This window comes from Canis aureus, chromosome 24 (genome assembly GCF_053574225.1).
Source record: "Canis aureus isolate CA01 chromosome 24, VMU_Caureus_v.1.0, whole genome shotgun sequence".
Taxonomy (NCBI): domain Eukaryota; kingdom Metazoa; phylum Chordata; class Mammalia; order Carnivora; family Canidae; genus Canis; species Canis aureus.
The window spans coordinates 43,938,620-43,948,852 of record NC_135634.1 but is presented as its reverse complement, the minus strand read 5'-3'; positions in this window follow the sequence as shown (position 1 = coordinate 43,948,852).

Here is a 10,233-nt window from a genome sequence, read left to right as displayed (position 1 = left end):
CTCCACCCCCAGACGACAGCCCCCCCCACCCCGCCAGTCTCCATAGCCCAGGCCCGCCCTGCCCCCCCATGACCTGGACATTTCTGAACACCCAGAGAATCAGGTTTTTCCATCTCTTGTGAAATGGGAAGAAAGGACTCTTGCTTCCCGAACTGGTAACTGGTTACGGCTGCCCCGCTTCCAAATTACAATTCCCCGGTTTCCATCACATTGCTGCCCACTGCTTCCAACGCCCTCAATCCAGACAGGCCAGAGGGTCCCCCAGGATGGGTCACTGCGGCACCCGCTGCTTCCCACAGGAGGTCCCCAGCCAGGACTCCTGCACACCTGCCCTGGCTGTGCTAAAGAGCTTCTTCCTTTGCCCAGCTGCCCAGGCAGAGGGCCAGTGGGGGCTGGTCTCTCCCCTCAGAGCCACGTGTCACCACTTCTTTCTCTCCTCCCGACTGTCTCATACTCACCCCAAATTCCCTTGAGCTCTCAGCTCTTCTGATACATTCCTCCAACCGTTATGAGCTCAACTGAGAACTTCTTAAGCCTACCAACAGCCAAGTGGGGATAGATATTATCCCCAGTTTCCAGACGGGGAAACTGAGATGAGGAGAGATGAAGTAACTTGCTCAAGTTCCCTGTTACCACAGTAGCTGGTATCTGAAGATGGCCCCAAACAATTGTGCCCCTCCCTGTCCGTGCTTGCCATCCCTCGCCTCGAGAGGTGGAGCTCGTGCCCTCTCTTTATGAATCTGGGTTAAGCCCATAACCGCTTTGACCAATAGAATGAAAAAATGGTGTGCCGGGGCCTCCAAGCCCAGGCATTAAGAAGGTCTGGCAGCTTTTGCTTCCTCTGCTGGTTGGAGCCCAGCCCCTGTGATGTGGGGAAGCCCAAGCAGTCAAGGGGAGAGGCCCATCTGGAGGAAATGGACTGGCCCTGCCATGCTCTGAACTGATAAGAAGTTCTCTTAGCGGTGGATCTTCTTGCCTCCCTAAAGACCACTCAGCTGATGACACATAAAGCGAAAACAAGCTGTCCCCACTGAGCCCTGCCCAAACTGCAAAAACTTGAGCAAATGCTTGCTATTTTCAGCCACAGGCTTTGGAGCATTTATTATGCAGCAACAGAGAACCAAAGCAATCACACAGCCAGTAAGTGGCAGCAGTGGGATTCAAACCCAGCTCTGGTAGCCCAGGCTCCTCTCTCTTACGGCCAGCCCCCAGGGCTGCATTATTGCCCATGTTGATGTCATCTGGGGCTCTGAGCTTGAGGCTCAGACGGGGCTGCTCAGACCTCCTTTCACGCCTGGGATGCAATTTGGTTCTCAGTTCCCAGTAGCCCAGGGCATGAGAACATTCCTCCTCACTTGCTCCCGGAACCCCCAGCCCAGCCCGGGGGTGCAAGGAACTGGCCTCGGGTCAGATCCATTGTCCCAGCCCTCCTCAGCTAGAGAGCCCACTGCCTGGGATGCCCACAGGGGAGCCTGCAAGGTCTGAGGGCGAAGTAAACCAAGGAGGTTTTATCAGCTCCCCCCTCCCACGCATGCCATCCAAGTGTAGATGAAGATCCCATAAGGTGAGGCAGGAAAAACAGTCAGAGGGATGTTAACGTAACCTTAACGTAAGGTCATCCAGGGGGTCTGGGTCCTCTGGCCCCCCTCCCCCCCATCATGGGAGGTTAGCTCCACGGAGACCTGTTAGCAGCCCTTGGGGACCTGAGCAGAGACGGATTGTGCCCACTGGCACACATACTGAAAAAAAGGACTTGCAGAGGAGGTGACCCCAAACCGATCCTGCACCTTGCGCCTATCCCCCACTGTGGCTTTGCTAATTGAGCAGAACACTTCTAGAGAGAGAATGGTCAGAGTCCTGGAGCTAGGCCTCTGTCTTTTGCCTGGGTGGGGGCTGGGGAGGGCTTCCATAAGATTCCTGGAGAGCTTGATAGGGGTGCCCCGCTATTTGCAGGTGGCCGGAGGGGGAAGGGCTTGCCCTGAGGACCCAGTGTGTGACAGGCTCCTGAGGGAGCTCTGGTGACAGGCTGTGGCTGGAGCTGAGGGCTCGGAGCACAGAGCCAGCAGGGATGCTGTGCCAGGAAAGGCCCACACTGTGGGAGCCGGTGGCATCAAAGGATGTGGGAAAGTTCTGGTAGCTGGTCGGGGTTGCTTAGCTCCAGCCCGAGGAGACCTGAGCTGGCGGTGCGTTCACCTGCACTGAGTTGCAGTGAGACGTGAGATGGGGGTGGGGCCGAAGACTCCCACAGGTGCCCCTGCCCCAAGCCCTCACCCCTGGGCGGCCTGCGAGGGAGGGGCAGCGTGGGAGCACCAGGCAGCCGGTGGAGCCGGAGCTGGCCAAGCTCTCCTCCCCGGCTGCAGGCTGCCCAGATGGCAGAAGGAGCAGCTTCAGCTTCAAATGAACTTTGGAATCTGGGTTCTTTTTCAGAACTAGACACCGTAATTACCGGAATCGGATTTTTGTCGTAAAAATGACCCAAGGAATTTTTCTTATCTTGGATTGACCCAAAAAAACCATGAAATCTTCCTTAGATGTCACCCAAGGTGGGGGGAGAGCCAACCCCACTGAGCAGGTTTGAGAAGGAAGTGGGGAGGAAAGAATGAAATTGTTTTCTTTCCTTTTTTAAAAAAGATTTTATTTAGGGGATCCCTGGGTGGCTCAGTGGTTTAGCACCTGCCTTTGGCCCAGGGTGGGATCCTGGGGTCCAGAGATCGAGTCCCATGTCGGGCTTCTTGCATGGAGCCTGTTTCTCCCTCTGCCTGTATCTCTGCCTCTCTCTCTCTCTGTGTCCCTCATGAATAAATAAATAAAATCTTTAAAAAAAAAGATTTTATTTATTTGGCAGAGAGAGAATGACCCAGAGACCACAAGCAGAGGGAGCAGGAGAAGCAGGCTCCAGCCTGAGCAGGGAGCCCAAGGTGGGGCTCCATCCCAGGACCCCAGGATGAAGGCAGAGGCTTAACCACCTGAGCCACCCAGGCGTCCTGAAGTCATTCTCTGACAATATCCCCCAAGGCTCTCTTGCTCAACCACCCTGGCTCACAAGCAGCAGGAAGGGCTCTAGCTAACTGAGCCAGAAAGGGATTTATTGACAGGGCCCTGGGTGGCCCAGAGAATGCCTGGGGGGCTGGAGAAACTGCTGCAGTCATCGGTGATTGGGAGGTGACACGGTGTCCGGGGTGGAAGGTAGGCTACGGGGCCTTGGGGAGGATGCCATCACCTCTCTGCCCCCCGATGCTGGGCGACGTGATCTTCGCTGTCCCCATCCCGCACAGTTGCCACTCTAGCAATTAGACAAGGAGAGAGCTGCGGTCTCCAGCTGACCGTGTTGGTGGGAAGACCTCAAATACAGGAACATGGTTCTATTGCTGGGCCCTGGGGGGCGGGGGTAGGGTGTGGGGCCAAAATTAATATTTTACAAAGAGAGTGAACTCTTCATTGAAAGTGAACTAATAATGGCTGAGCTTACCCCCAAAGTTACAAGATTACATCTTCTGCCACCAGGACAAATTTGAAAACTAGATTGTTGTACAAAGTAGCTTATTATGGGGCGCCTGGGTGGCTCAGTCAGTTAAGCAACTGCCTTCAGCTTGGTTTATGATCTCAGGGTCCTGGGATGAGCCCCATGTCGGGCTCCCTGCTCAGCGGGGTGTCTGCTTCTCCTTCTCCCTCTGCTCCTCCCCACCACTGGAGCTGTCTCTGTCTCAAATAAAATATTTTTAAAAAACAAAACAAAATAGATTTTTATAGAAAAATAGAAATACCTTTTTGCAGGCCTGAGTTTTGGGCTATGGAATTCAAACTCACCCAGAGATAATGCAGGAAATGAGCCAAGTAAATCAGTGAGCCCTAGGCGTACCCTTGAACATAGGGGGCCCTTACTCAGTATGTGTTGGATGAGGGTGCTGGTTAAAGTCACAGTCCTCCCCCGGCCCCAGAAGGGCCAAAAGCTGTATCCCACTACACTGAGTCTTCTGGCCCATGGAGGGTGGACTTCCCTTCCCTACTGACTTTTCCCTCACCTGGCCTTCCCTCCTCACTGTTCAAAGCTCAGAGGAATCCCCAGGAAGGCTGACTGGTCATTGCTTGGTTGCCGTCCTCTGAGCCCCATGCTGCCAGGCCACATGCAAAGCATGTCTGTAAGCTGGAAAAGACCTTCGGAATGACTTAGTTCAAACTCTGCATTCTACAGAGGGGTAGGTTGGAGCCCCAAGATAGTATTAGCCTCTGTCCAGCCCCACCAGTGGCCACTAGAGGAGTCCAGATGCCCTGGCCCTCCAGACACAGACCCCATTTCCATCTGGGGACACAGCATACACTGCCTGGGGTGCCATATGTGCTATGCCTCCACATAAGAGCACTCCCCTGGGCGATGGCCTCGGTGTCTTTCTTGGGCAGGCAGCTTAGTGGTACCCAGAGCCCACCAGACATCCCTGGGCTGGGCAGGGACCTGTCCATCGGTTCCTCCCTAAGCATTTGCTGAAGCTCTGAGGTCCCTGCTAAGTAAGACTTCAACACCAGTGGGTGGTAACTTCTTCAGGCAGAAGGCTGAGAAGGGTTTCCATGGAGACCGCCCAGGCTCTGTTTCCATAGTGACACTTGCACGAGGTTACAGAGCTTCCTATATGTGTCAACTTAACATTTCCAGCCACTCTGTTCTTCAGGCCAAACCTGGGCCTAATACAGGGATTGCTTTCTAGGAGGGGTGACAGGCCTTGAGAGCCAGAGGGGAGACGGGTGAAACTGTGTGCAGTTGGCTGACCATGAGGGTCTCTCCTCGACCAGCAGGCCCATCCCCATCCCAGCTGTAGGGTGTGTGTATATATATACACACTCACACATGCTTAAATTATAAAAAGAATACATCTTCCTGACATGGAAGGATATAAAGTCCTACACCTCCCTGCTGTCCAGAGGTAACTGGTGTTACTTGGCTTTGAATATCCTTCCGGAAATAGGATATGCACATCCATAGAGCCATCTTTTAGAAAATTCACTAATGGGATATATATTCTCACTCTGCCATCTGCTTTACCCTAATTATAGATCTTGGAGAACTTTACACATCAGCACAAATAGATCTACCTCACTCTTTATAATGGCAAAAAAAAAAAAAAATACTTCATTTAAAAAAAAGTAAGTCCCTAATCGAGGGACTTTTGTTTTCAGTTTCTTGCTATTACAACAATAAGTGTCCTGCACATGTATTTTTTCTGTATACTTTTTTGAGTATATCCATATGGTAGATTCCTAGCAGTGAAGTTTCTGGAATTTTAAAATTTGATTCTTATCAAATTCTTCCATTATTGATACAAGAGGGCTTGTTCACACTTAAAAAGGTGGGGTATTATTAAACTGAAACAACACAAAATCATAAAACCAATCTCCCCAACTCGTTCTATGAGACCAGTGAATGATCAACGCTAGAGCCTGACAAGAAGAGCATGAGAAAGGAAAATTATACATCAGCCTTACTGGTAAACATATATCAATACCTCCTAAATGAAATATTAGCAAACAGAATCCAATAGTGTAGAAAGAGGATAGTACATCATGACTAAATCATTTATTAATGTTATACAGCACATTAACAGAAGAGGAAAAATATATGATCATATTGGTAAGCACAGGAAAAAACATTTGATAAAAGAATTTAACATGCATCTTGATTAAAAATGTGAAGTAGGAATTGAGGACCACTTCTTCAATTAACTTCAAAAAGAGTATTCTTCCAATATCGATAGCAAAAATGGTATTCAAGGTGAATTCCCTTTAAGAATCAAGGACAAGGGACCCCTGGATGGCTCAGCGGTTTAGTGCCTGCCTTTGGCTTAGGGCATGATCCTGAAGTCCAGGGTTTGAGTCCTGAATTGGGCTCCCTGTGGGGAGCCTGCTTCTCCCTCTGCCCGTGTCTCTGCTTCTCTCTGTGTGTCTCTCATGAATCAATAAATAAAATCTCAAAAAAAAGATTTATGACTATTACTATGATATGAGCACTCCTATACAGTGAGGCAAGATAAGAAAAAGAAATTGGGCAGCCAATTTCTCTCTCTCTGTGTGTGTGTCTCTCATGAATAAATAAATAAAATCTTTAAAAAAGAAAAAAAAAGAAATGTTTCAATTCTCTGAATGGAAGAAACAAAATCTGTCCATAATCAATACACTGGCCCAGGTAGAAAACACAGAAGAATCCTCAGATAATGTCTTAATAAGGAAGACATCTCGGCAAGTTCATTGAATCAATACTCAAAAACAAATTACATTTCTGTACATACGTGACAAAGAGGTATAATTACTATAACAACAAATATAAGAGACCCAGGAATCAACCTAATGAAAGATTTGTGAGACTTCTGAGAAAAGTATAAAATTGTGTTGTATTGGAAGAGATTGAAGATCCAAATAAGTTTTTGAAATACCGTATTCATAGAGTAAGACACTCAGTATAACTATCTTAGCTCTCCTCCAGTGGATATATAGATTCAACACAAGTCCATTAAAACCTCAACAGAAGGGCAGCCCTGGTGGTGCAGCAGTTTAGTGCCACTTGCAGCTTGGGGTGTGATGCTGGAGACCCTGGATTGAGTCCCACGTCAGGTTCCCTACATGGAGTCTGCTTCTCTCTCTGCCTGTCTCTGCCTCTCTCTCTCTCTCTCTCTGTGTCTCTATGAATAAATAAATAAAATCTTTAAAAAAAAAACCCTCAACAGAACATTTCATAGAACTTGATACATTGTTCCTAAAATGCATATGAAAACAAAGGGCCAGGAATAGGCATTGGCAGGCACCACTGCAGGAGGAAAGATAGGAGACTCACACTACCAGATATCTGGGCTTTTTACAAGTGTAATTATGATCCAAAGGATAGACCTAATAGGACAGAATGGAAAGCCCAGAATAGACCTTACACGTATGGAAACTTGATTATTGTAGACACATACTGCTGCTCAGTGGGAAAAGCAAAAAAAGAAAAGAAAAGAAAAGAAAAAACCTCAGAACATATGGTTATCCCTACCTCACACCATACCAGGGAATAACTTCCAGGGCATGTTTGAATGTAACATACAACACATGAGAAGAATTGTAAAAATAATCCTTGAGGATTAGAAGAAAAATATAAGGGCAGCCTGGGTGGCTCAGCGGTTTAGCACCAACTTCAGCCCAGGGTGTGATCCTGGAGTCCTGGGATTGAGTCCCACGTCAGGTTCCCTGCATGGAGCCTGCTTCTTCCTCTGCCTGTGTCTCTACCTCTCTCTGTGTCTCTCATGAATAAATAAATAAAATCTTAAAAAAAAGATGCAAAAAGCCATAATCATGAAGAAAAACATGGATGACTGTGATGACATTAAAATCCATAGTTTCTGTTCATCAAAGACATAACAAAGAAAGTAAGAAAGACAAGTCAAAAACTTGAATAAGATATTTGCCAGCCACCAATGGCAAAATACATAAAGATTATACAAATATATAAAGAACTCGTACAAGTCAATAAAAAGAAAACAAAACATCCAATAAAAAACAGGCCAAAGAACACATAAAAGCATTTTATTTTCTTTTAAAAGATTTATTTATTTATTTGAGAGGGAAAGAGAAAGTAAGTGTATGGGTTGGGGGGAGACAGAGGGAGAGGATCCTCAAACAGACTCCCTGCTGAGCCAGAGCCTCCATCCCAGGACCCTGAGATCATGACCTGAACCAAAATCAAGAGTCAGATGCTTAACTGACTGAGCTACTCAGGTGCCCCAAGAACACAAACAGGCATTTAATAGAAAAGGAAACTTGAGGGTACAATACGCATAATGAAACTTGTCCCACTTTCCCAGTAATCAGGAGAGTGAAAATGAAAACCATCACGAAATACCATTTAACCTTCAGTCCATTGGCAAAAAAAAGGAAAAGAAAAAAAATTCCAAAGGTCTTTTTTTCCCCTTTAGGTTTTATTTAAGAGGGAAACAGAGATAGAGATGGGGCCCGATCCCAGGATCCTGGGGCCATGACTTGTGTTGAAGGCAGATGCTTAGCCCACTGAGCCACACAGGTGCCCCAGCCGCAGCTTGTTAATACTAAGTGTTGGCAAGGATGTGGAACGTGGAGCATGCCTATGCAGCACAGGTGGGAATGTAAATTGGTTCACTCGGCAGAATTTTGTGAGTAGAACATTTGCTTCCCCGTGACCTAATAATTCCACTTTTAGGGATCTATAGCAGAGGAACGCTTGCACAGGTGTACAACACGCCTTGTAAGAAAGATGTTTGTTAAAGCATTGTTGTAATGGTGAAAAGTTGGAAAGGATCCACATACTCATTGTTAGGAGGATGGGTAGGTAATTAAATTGCATAATCACACAATAGACTGATATACGGCCTTTAAAATGAATTAAATAATGTAGGCATTAATATGGATGAATTTTAGAAATGAAAGGTTGTGGGAGAAAACACGTCAGAGAATAAAACATGTATTTTAGGACTATTTTTATAATGTTCAAATCCAAGCAAAACTATACTAGAAGTTCATAGGTACATGATAGAATTATAAAGCAAAGCAGAGAAACTCAGGATCGGTGTTATTGATTAGCCTGGATTGGCTAATCGATATAAAGAGAATGGCTCATATATGAAAAGTTGACAGATTTTCATAGTTGTCTTTAGACCTAAGAATAGAGGGGTCTTTAATGTCCCTCACAGGATACGAAGGTGAGGGACATTACAGAGTAGGGGCTGGGGTGATGGGTGTGTGTGTGTGTGTGTGTGTGTGTGTGTGTCTGAACAAGCCAACCTTGCCTGCATCCCTGACCGTGAATGCTTCTCCCTGCCATCTAGGGCCATTTAAATGGACTTAAATGCCCCTCCATTCAAGTCGGGGCTGGTTTTGTGACTTGCTTTGACCAACAATGCAATGAAGGAATGATCTGGAACTTCGGATTCCAGGCCTTTAGAGGCCTCTGGCTTCCTCTCGCTTGGAGCTCAGCTGCCAAGCTCTAAGGAAGGCCGGGGTATTGACTGGAGGCCATGCTGAGAGAGGCCAGGGAGGGGAGGGGCACCTTGGATGGGGAGCCTAGTCAGGCTCCCAGCTGAGTGCGCTCCAGAGAGCTGGCCAAGCTCCGCCATCCCTGGGAACCAGGAAAAATAGTGAACTGCTGCGTTAGGCCGTTCAGTGCTGGGGTGGTTTTTTAGCAGCACAGGGAGAGATGCACGCAGGCGTGCACACAGGCGATACTGGCCGCCTTGTTTCATGAGTTAGTTGGCTGGTGCGTCTCCAGATACACACTGGTCACGATGCTTCCTCGCATACCTGCGATTCACGTACAGCATTTTGTATGGAGTAAATGCTTCAGTGTAAAACATCTATAGAAACAAAACTCTGAAAAGAACCCAAAACCCTGTCCTGCAAAAATGCAGCTTCCCAATTTTGTTTCGCAATTTCTGTGTAACTGCAACTACACATCTTTTCACGTTTAAGCAATGCTCCACTCGTATTCCCCTCACTGTGCTCATAGTCTTTGCCTAGCTACGTACTGGCTTGGCCATGCTTGGTTCATGATTTATAGGAATGTTATATGGAGGAAGAGTCCTTTTATGTCCTACTTTCAAAAACCTCTCCCCGTTTGCCCCTGGTAAGCCCTTTGACTTCATAGTGTGTTTGGCTGGACGTAAATTCCACTTTTCCATGGTCCAAGTCGTAAGTGGTGGGTATCATGCTTAGGTTTTCCCTTCTCTAAGATTCTCTTAAATCATTTCTGAAGTACTTTTATGGCTTCATTTCATACCTCAAATCTGTGGTCTATCCAGAATTTTGTTATAGGGAAGCAGGATCCAGGTTTTTCTGTCAAAATGGCTAGCCAGCTGTTCCATTAAAAAGAACCCACATGCGCCCCATTAAATTTCCTTGTATTTACAATTTCCAGGCCCTCCACTGCCCTATTGTCCTTCTCCTTTTGCTAAATCAGGATAGTTTATAATGCTTCATACCTGGAGGCCGTTGTTTCCTCTTCTGAGGATTTACCAGATCATTCCCCGTGTTGACTTTGCCAAAAGAACTGTGTCGAGTTAAACAATAAATCCTATCAGTGTTTTAATTGTGATTGCATTGCATGAAGGCTGACGTCTGGACAACATTGCCTTAGGAGAACAAGGTGTGCCTGCAATAACTTGAGTCATTTCTGTCCCTCGCAGGATTATTGAACCCGACCAGCAGCAAGGGTGTGGCCACCCACCCTTGCCCCAGATCCCGCCT